At 41.6% G+C, this 8,636-nt stretch overlaps 1 pseudogene; it reads left to right on the forward strand.

Moving 5' to 3' along the window:
* Positions 1–4,091: 4,091 nt before the first annotated feature.
* Positions 4,092–4,984, forward strand: LOC123834628 (transcription initiation factor TFIID subunit 13-like; annotated as a pseudogene).
* Positions 4,985–8,636: the final 3,652 nt, after the last annotated feature.

An 8,636-nucleotide genomic window follows, 5' to 3' on the forward strand; every position in this document is an offset into this window, starting at 1 on the left:
CTGGAAAACAGGCACATAAATCTTCTTTTAACTTGCTTGCAAACTATGGTTACAGTCTATTAACTTCCTTTTGTTCCCTGAGGAAGAGAAAAATAATTACAAAGGTATATTAGATTGTCCTAAGATTTTTGAGACTCTCTTCTAACATTCTACCACTTGATTCTATCAGTTGGTAACCAATGTCTGTGACAATCTTTGGTGCATAAAATATTCCCTTATTTGACCTATTAAAGTTAAATAAAGATGGATAGTTATGATTGCCTGCCTTGATGACATACTCCCAAGTCCAATAAATGTAGAATTTCTATGCAAGAGTATTTTCATCTCAGCTGTCTAGAGATTACCATTACAGATTTCAGATTGGTTACACGTTTGTTCAATATATTTGGCTTGTTGTTGCTTTCACTTAATTTTCAACTTTAGGATTGGTTTTCTTGTATTATCCATTCTTATTACAACAAATAAGATTCTTCTAATGAGTCCCATCTAAATTGAGTCTGAAAACTGAGGCAAGTTCCAATTTACCTCAGCATATTAGATTTGAAGCTGATGTGATAGCCCTAATAAGTCTCTCTTTTTTTTTCTCCCTAGTAAGTCTTAACCTAAACACTGTATATGATTTTTGAGTAGCACCATTTCCTTCCATAAATTGGGTATTACACTAATTATAGTCTCTTGTATGTCATTGTATGTCTTGCATTTTCAAGGCACCGGCTGTAACATTATTCAGGTTATTTAAATTGATACACAGTGCTACAGTTTTTCAGTATTTACCACTTTAATTATTCTGTGATTATTTAGTGCCCAATTTGGAACCTTGGTCATTTAAACACAAAACACTTATTGGAGGGTTAGGCCCCTGTAACTACTAGAATCTAGCATTTAAATCACAGCTGCAATATGTCTTTGAACTTCATATCCCTCCAAATATTAGAGCAACAAAACTTTCTCAAAAGGCCAGGGTAGCGGTGTCTTTTCTCCCTGACAAACGATGATCCTTTTCTTCTGAACATCTATAGAGACAAGAAGCTCATTACTTCCCAAGGCAGGCATGAAGGGGCTGGATGCCACAAAAATGTGGTAAAATGGGTGCAGGGATTAATGGAATGAGTGTACCATAAGAACAGAAAACCATACTTGAAGACTGAGATCTTGAGCAACTGAATTATTCTTTTCACAGGATTTGAGCCATACACCTATGGGTGATTGAAGTGGATGGAGCTTAAGGAGGTAACTGAAGTTCAGAAAGTCTTGGAAATGGGAGCCTCCCTGTTAAATAAGTCTCCTTTATGGATTCAGGTTGTCCAGATGATGGCAGAAGTAGTTAGGGTAGAAAGGAATTGAAAAGAAACCTGGAGGTCAGGAATTGCCATTAAAAAACACAACCAAAAAAAAAAAAAAAAGAGTGAAAGGGTCAGTAAAGTTGCCTCTCTCAGTGATATTAGGATGATTTCATATTTCTCAGTCACATATCTTTCCTAAATCAGATTTACTACTGTGATTCTATTTCCTGAAGGCCTTTCTTCTATATGTACTCCAAGAACTGAAGGCTTTTCCAAGGACAACCAGGTGTAACATGACTAGAAAAAAGTCATGATGTACTTGGCTTTCTATGAACACTTTATTCATGTACCAGGGTGTTCTCTCCTTATAAGGAAGCCTTACATAGGTTTTAAACATAGACAAGTGGAAATTCTTTTTTTTTTTTTTTTTAAGATTTTATTTATTTATTTGAGACAGAGAGAATGAGAGACAGAGAGCATGAGAGGGAGGAGGGTCAGAGGGAGAAGCAGACTCGCTGCCGAGCAGGGAGCCCGATGCGGGACTCGATCCCGGGACTCCAGGATCATGACCTGAGCCGAAGGCAGTCGCTTAACCAACTGAGCCACCCAGGCGCCCCAAGTGGAAATTCTTAAACTGTGGAATGTTGAGGCTGGCGTGCCTGCATCTGACTGAGGTTGAATTTCCAAGGTAGCCAAATACCCGCAGCATAAATTTGATTTTAGCAAGAACTGCATATGCCAAAAGAGGTGGCAAATCTCCCCAAATATTGCATGTCCTCCTCTACTTTTTCTAGCCTCCTTGCCTGGAGGTTGAAGCCATGTCTCTAGTTTTGGCCAACAGAGAGTGAAAAGAAGAGATATGTGTTTCCTTTAGTCAGACGCAATTAAGAGGAGGTGTGAGCTCTTGTCACTCTCTCGGGCTCTGCTCCACATATCCTAGAAACCATGAAGGAGGGAACCTGCATTTCTAAGTCACCATGTGAAAGAAAACTTACCTCAGGGAATTGCTTGTCCTCACTGAACTTTACATGAGCAAAGAAATAAATTACTGCCATGTTAAGCCACTGAGATTTGGAGGTTTGTAATACCTTTTTAGAATAGTTCAGCTTAACCTGATTAATAAATTGCCTAACCAGAATTCTCTATTATGTGGGAGCTGAAGGCCCAAGAAGAGTATGATTTGGACCTCTTTATGTCTCCTTTAATTTCTGGTTTCCCTTTAGTCCAGTCCATCAGAAGATACGCTGGCTACTACAGAATTGTTGTGGAGATTGGATATTTTTGACTAAAATGAAATTTTTGGTTTCTGTATTAGTTTTAGTTATCGATGTGATCTTATTACTTGGAAGCAAAATTGACTATCAGAAAAGTGAGATATTTAATTTTTTTTTAAAGATTTTATTCATTTATTTGAGAGAGAATGAGATAGAGAGAGCATGAGAGGGGGGAGGGTCAGCGGGAGAAGCAGACTCCCTGCTGAGCAGGGAGCCCGATGCGGGACTCGATCCCAGGACTCCAGGATCATGACCTGAGCCGAAGGCAGTCGCTTAACCAACTGAGCCACCCAGGCGCCCGAGATATTTAATTTTTGAGGAGGCTACAGAGGAATGGAATAGATAATTAAATTGAGGCTACATGACTAAATCATTGCAAAGGCTTGTCTTGCCTGAAAAACTGACCCGTCCATTTTTATTTTTAGTAGAAAAGCTACAACACTGAACAGAGACTCTTGCCTAAATTCAAGTCTCCTTTTCGTGGTAACAAGGATTTGCTTTAGTTGTCTGCATCTTCCACCAGTGGGATAAGGACGCTGTCATTTCCCGAGGATCCAGGCTGCACGAAGACATTCCACCCTTGCTTGCCCCCCTAACGCCCTCATATTAGTCCGAGTATTCCCTGCACCTGTTATGATCTTGCTTGTTTATTCCTTTCCCTAATGGAAGTAAGCTCCTTGAGAGCAAGTTATTTATTTGGTTGTCCTTGTTGTGTCTCTGAGCACAGGGTAGGCACCCCCAAAATATTTACTGAACCGATGGTGGAATACAATTATGATTAACCTTGGGCGGCTATTCTTTGTTCTTTTTAGTCATCCATGACTTTCTAAAGGAGGGAATAGCCCCAAACCTAGAGCCATTGCTCACCATTCATTTGCTAACTTAATGACACACAAACAAAACAGTCCAAATATTTGCTTCCTTAAATGATGAGCAGATAGTCCATTCATGATTAGGGTTAGTTTGACCATGATCACTTTGAAGTGAGTCCTGGAGAACAAGTTTTTAACAACCACCACCACCAATGTATGTATCTAGTGCTTCTTAGTTACCAGGCATTGGTCTAAACTCTATATTTGAATGGTCTCATTTACTTTTCACAAATTCTTTATGCTATAGGTACTGTTTTCTCAATTTCTAGAGTGGGAAATGTGTGTAGGAAGACAAGTAACTTGCTTAGGGTCACCCGGGATACAAACCCAGGTCGCCAGCTCTAGAATCTGAGCTCTCCACCTAGGAAAGGTCATGGATGGAAGTGGGCTGTCTCTCAATTCTTGGAATTGAGATGTTTCTTAAATATCTTTGTAAAAACACCACTCCCCGGTGCGCCTGGGTGGCTCAGGTGGTTAAGCATCCGACTCCTGGTTTCGGCTCAGGCTGTGATCTCAGGGTTGTGAAATCAGACTCCGTACAAAGTGTGGAGTCTGCTTAAGAGTCTCTCTCCCTCTGCCCCTCCCCCCTGCTCTCTTTCTCTCTCTAAAATAAGTAAATCTTTAAAAAATAAAAATAAAAACAGAGGAGCGAGGTGGCGGAGCCGTGTAGGCTGGCTGGTGGCATGGCAGACGAGGAGGAAGACCCTACTTTTGAGGAAGAAAATGAAGAAATTGAAGGAGGTGCAGAAGGCTGACAGGGTAAAAGGAAGAGACTTTTTTCTAAAGAATTGTGATGTATGATGTATGGGTTTGGGGATGACCAGAATCCTTATACTGAGTCAGTGGATATTCTTGAAGGCCTTGTCATAGAGTTCATCACTGAAATGACTCGCAAGGCAATGTCAATTGGAAGACAAGTTCGGGTACAAGTTGAAGATATCGTCTTCTTGATTCGAAAGGACCCAAGGAAGTTTGCTAGGGTTAAAGACTTGCTTACTATGAATGAAGAATTGAAACGAGCTAGAAAAGCATTTGATGAAGCAAACTATGGATCTTGACACCTTCTGTACTTTCTGAAGCTTCATTATCTTCTGGGGAAACCATATATCATAACTTTATTTTCCACATTGGGGTCCTAATATCTAGCCATGTATATGCAAGATGGAGAAACAAAAAGTCTTCAGCTTTTATTTTCATGTCTTCGATTTTAGAATGATATTTGAGCCTTGAATTGCCTGCCCTTATAGGACTATACTTGAATTACTTACTGGGTTTTAATGACCACATTTAAGTTGAAGTACCTTGCAAACTATGTGGTTCCTTCTGACTTTTGACTAAGTGATGAAGTAGTATTTATGTATTGGGTGTATTTGTGCCCTTGTAGGCTATACCATAGCTGTTTAATATATGAAATCTATAGGGCATCTTCAACTATGATTGCTAAGACATGTTCCATGTATTCTAAAGTTTTTAGACTACGGTAGTCTAAGAGATTATTAAAAGATAGTGAACTGGTTTGCTTTTTTTTTTTTAAGGAGAAGATGATAAAAGAAAATAGTCTTTTGTAGGAATGTTTATTTAAGATATTTGTTTTTTTTTAATATTCTTTAGATTACAAGAATGATTATTTTTTAAACTAAAAGTTTCATGTGAATTCTTCCATATTGGAAGGCTTTTGATTTAAAACCTTTTGGGCTTATAATGTACTAGTTGTCAAGTTTTAAGAGAACTAATTTTCCCAGGTCAGATTAAAGCTTCTAGAAATAAATGCTTTCAGTAGTAGGAATGGTATTGCTTAAAAAGCTGATGGCAGGATAAGCATTTGGGATAGTGTTTTATTAATGTATTTGTTAGTACTTGTTCATTGTGGAAATGTGTACTTGACTAAAACCATATATGGCCATGGAAACCACTTTTGTAGTTCAGGATATACAAGTTTTGTGTGTGTTTAGCTTATTGTATTAAATTATAGCACTTAGTTTAAAATAAGGATTAAAACTGCATTTAAAGGGATCACTGAATATTACTCTGTGAAACAGTGTTTTGTGTACTGCTTATAAACATTATCTATAAATCAGCATGTAGGAGAATTTCACTTTCTTAATCTGTTGATACAAGGAATAAAGTAAAAAATTAGATTAAAAAAAATAAAATAAAAACAAAACATCACTGACCAAGAACTTCATGTTTCTTCTTGAGCACTTTTTTTTTTTAAGATTATTTATTTATTTATTTGACAGAGAGAGAGAGAGAGAGACAGACAGCGAGAGAGGGAACACAAGCAGGGTGAGTGGGAGAGGGAGAAGCAGGTTCCCCGCTGAGCAAGGAGCCTGATGTGGGGCTCGATCCCAGGACCCTGGGATCATGACCTGAGCCGAAGGCAGACGCTTAACAACTGAGCCACCCAGGTGCCCCTCTTTTTGAGCACTTTTCAGTGATAACTCACAACCTTGTAAAGTAGAACACCCCGTCTTCTGACAGAGTTCAAATTTTTGAAAAGATTTTCCAAATATTGAATCAAAGCCTTTATTCTCCACATTCCCATTTGTTCCCTTTGGCGTACGAAATGATTCCAATACTTCTTCCACTTGACAGTGCTGACACAGGGCACCATCTGTCATGAGCCTCCTGAGTTTTTCTCTTCATTGTGTTATACATCCTCAGCTTCTGACTGTTGCCCATTTAAGACGTGGTTTCCCATGTATTCATCCTGGCCTCTGTTTGCTGAATGCATCCATATTATGCAAAGTTTGTCTTTCAACTTAAAGCTCTTCTTGAATTGAACCTTGTACTTGAACCACATGAATCGCGGTATCCTCCTCTCTACTCCTTTTAAAGGTCTTTACCTTTGGCTTTGGTAATAATATCTGAATATTTTTTCTTTTATTTGCTAGTATGATGCCTAAGTTAGGCTCCTTTAGGTTTCAAGAAGCAAAGAGAAACTCAAGCTCAGGAGACAGGGACTTGCAGCCAGGCTCCATGGGGGAAGTAAGGGAGCCTTAGGCCCTGCGGAAGCCATAGCAACAGCTCTGGGGTGCGACAGGGATTTCAGTAGATGTCCCCTTAGAAGGGGGTTCCTGTGCTCTCTCTCTGCTGCTGATCACTCCAGGGACCCAGCAAGTCTCCCACTTCGCGCCTGTTGCTCCTGACTTCTGGCTGCTTGATACTCTCTTCGCTCCTACTCCTGGCTTCTATTGTTTTAGGGCTTCTTCTTCCTGCTCCTTCTCTGTGTATTTTTTTTCAGAGTCACATCAAGACATTTAGACTAGAAAACATGTAGGCTTCTCTCCCCCCTCCTCACCTACCCCGAATTTCAAAGTAAATGTCATGTGAAGTTTTATGATAAATATAAGGAAGTCCAGAAAAAGTTCTGGTGTCTTCCCTCTGTAATGATCATTTTAATGTTATTTTCAAAATAAAATAAGTATCAACTCTTTCCATAATACTTTTTGGTGGCACTCTGGTGATTAGATATGAACTTGGTCTGCCTATTCAGTAATCAGAATGTTTTTATTCCCCCTATGAACTGCTGATTCTTTTCTTTATGCCAGGTTCTCAAACAGTCTAAGCGATGAGATCTGATCAGCTCAATTAGGTCACAATTGTGCCTGTTTGGCAGGGTCCCTGAGCGAGGACACTCTTGGATCAGGCGTGTCTTCTTGGTCCAACCTGCTGTAAGTAGGATTTCAGGGTCATGTGGGGCCAACTAGCCACCTGGGTGGGTGTGGCTGAAGTCCTAGAGTTGAGGATGAGTCTGGCAGGCATGAGGAGGAGTCTACAGGGCCATTCATACCAACACATATCTGTACAAACCACTGGAAGGCTTGCTTACTGTCACATGCTATACCACGATTAGTTTCTTCACCTTCAAGTGCGATGAAGTCCTCAGTGAAGTCCAACTAACTCATGTTGCCAACCTTTCCAGAGGACACTGGTTTTCACAAACCAGGGCTCAGTGAGACATGTGGCCTTGGCCAGACCACTCTAGGGTCTAGGGTCTGCAGATGGCAATGGAAAGGGAGAAGCCATCTGGCCCTCCACCTACAGGAGACCCATATCCTCCTCTTGGCTCAACTTGGGTATGGGAAGCATACCAGCTGGGAACTTTGGAGGGTAATGGGGTTCCTATCACTTTATTAAGGATTTTAGTGATACCGTTTCGAGTTGTCTTATTTTTGCTCTAAACCTATCATTGTTTTTCCAAGGAGGTGAGATTTGTGTATAGAAATAGCCCATGGATTCTCCATGTGAAAGTAGACAGAAGCACACCCCAGAGAGCCATCTGCTGGACTCTAATCTAGCCTGATGCTCTCTCAAGCTTATCTGCAAGGTCCCTTTGGTGGCCACATTTGAGCTGTCCTGAAGCCTTCTGCTGGGCCCTGGAGGCTTCCCTTCTCCTTGCCGTGCGCCTGTGACAGCTGATGTCTGTTCCAGGCCAAACCTGTCAAGTTGCCCAAAGACAGGGAGCTTGTTTCCACACATGCCAAGAGGCTGGCAGATTGGGGAGAAAATGTGGGTTGTTTTTATTTTCGTGCCCAGGAGTAATTGCCCAGAAAGGCGATGCCCTGGGCCTTTTCCCCCACCAGCAGCAGATGTCCCTTCTTGCAGGGAAGAAGTGCAGCCTCCCCTCCCTGCCCCCCTTCCTCTTTCCTGGTAGAGCCTATGGCAATAAAATTAAATCAAGCATTACTATTTTTTTTTACATTGAAAATGCTCTTGAGTTTGAATTATGGATTCAAATGGCTCTTAAAGAGAGTCCCCAAGGGGCTCTGAATGCTGCCAGATGGCAGGGAAGCCACGCGGGGGAGCCAGGGCTGGCTGCCTCTGACAGCCATTACCCCGGTAACGCTGCGGGAGGGTCCTTTCTCTTTCCTGTGGGGCGAGACACCAGCCACACAGATCTCCAATTCAAGGTTTTCCTCACCTTCCTAAAATGGGTTTTTGTGTTTGGTGGGATGCCTTGCCCAGGGCTGACTCAGAAATCTCATTAGGGCTTCTGGATGGCTGGATCCCATTGGTGAGGCACAGACGAGGCTGCTGGTGTCCAGCCAGGTTATTCAGGTCTGTGGCTTGTATCCTGCAGCCACCCTCCCACCCACCCCTACCCCCCGCCCCCGGGGCCTTGGAGACACCTGATTTGGCACCTGGGGAAGACTGGAGAAGTACTGGTTTATAAAAGCCTGCAGGGAAGACAGGGAGGAAATGCA

This window comes from Mirounga angustirostris, unplaced genomic scaffold (genome assembly GCF_029215605.1).
Source record: "Mirounga angustirostris isolate CCGP_5_RB_7025 unplaced genomic scaffold, mMirAng1.0.hap1 SCAF_1, whole genome shotgun sequence".
Taxonomy (NCBI): domain Eukaryota; kingdom Metazoa; phylum Chordata; class Mammalia; order Carnivora; family Phocidae; genus Mirounga; species Mirounga angustirostris.